This window comes from Ranitomeya imitator, chromosome 1, assembly GCF_032444005.1.
Source record: "Ranitomeya imitator isolate aRanImi1 chromosome 1, aRanImi1.pri, whole genome shotgun sequence".
Lineage (NCBI taxonomy): Eukaryota > Metazoa > Chordata > Amphibia > Anura > Dendrobatidae > Ranitomeya > Ranitomeya imitator.
Genome location: NC_091282.1, coordinates 1,132,019,068 through 1,132,019,540, shown reverse-complemented (window position 1 = coordinate 1,132,019,540; position 473 = coordinate 1,132,019,068).

The following is a 473-nucleotide window of genomic DNA, read 5'->3' as shown; positions in this document are numbered from 1 at the left end:
AAAATGTTTGGTTTGTCTTTATTTCTGGTAAATGAAGCGCCTGTGGCTAGCTCCTTTACTGTATGTGCCCCCAGTCTCGCTGACTTGTCTCTTAGACCCACAGATCTCAAGACTTAGCTAACGCTTCCCGTTCCCAGAGGCCCCGTAGGGACCCTCCCAAAGTTGCTGGACCAAAGTTCCCTTCCCCAACTCGCCTGTTAGGAGTACTCCGTGGCCACCACTCGAGCTCTCCTTCTTAGTTATTTTCCTTCCCTGTTTCTGTTATCCTCTTCCACACACATACTCACTGCAGTGAAGATCACCTGGACAAGAGGGGAGTCCTTTCTTCTTTCCTTGTCTGAACCTACTAACTGGGCTTCCTTTTCCTGTCATTAACCCACAATCCCTAATCCTACCCGCCATCCTGGGTTGGTCTTTACAGTTAACCTTGTCTACACTACTAACAGAAAACTGCAGCCACAGAATGATAACTC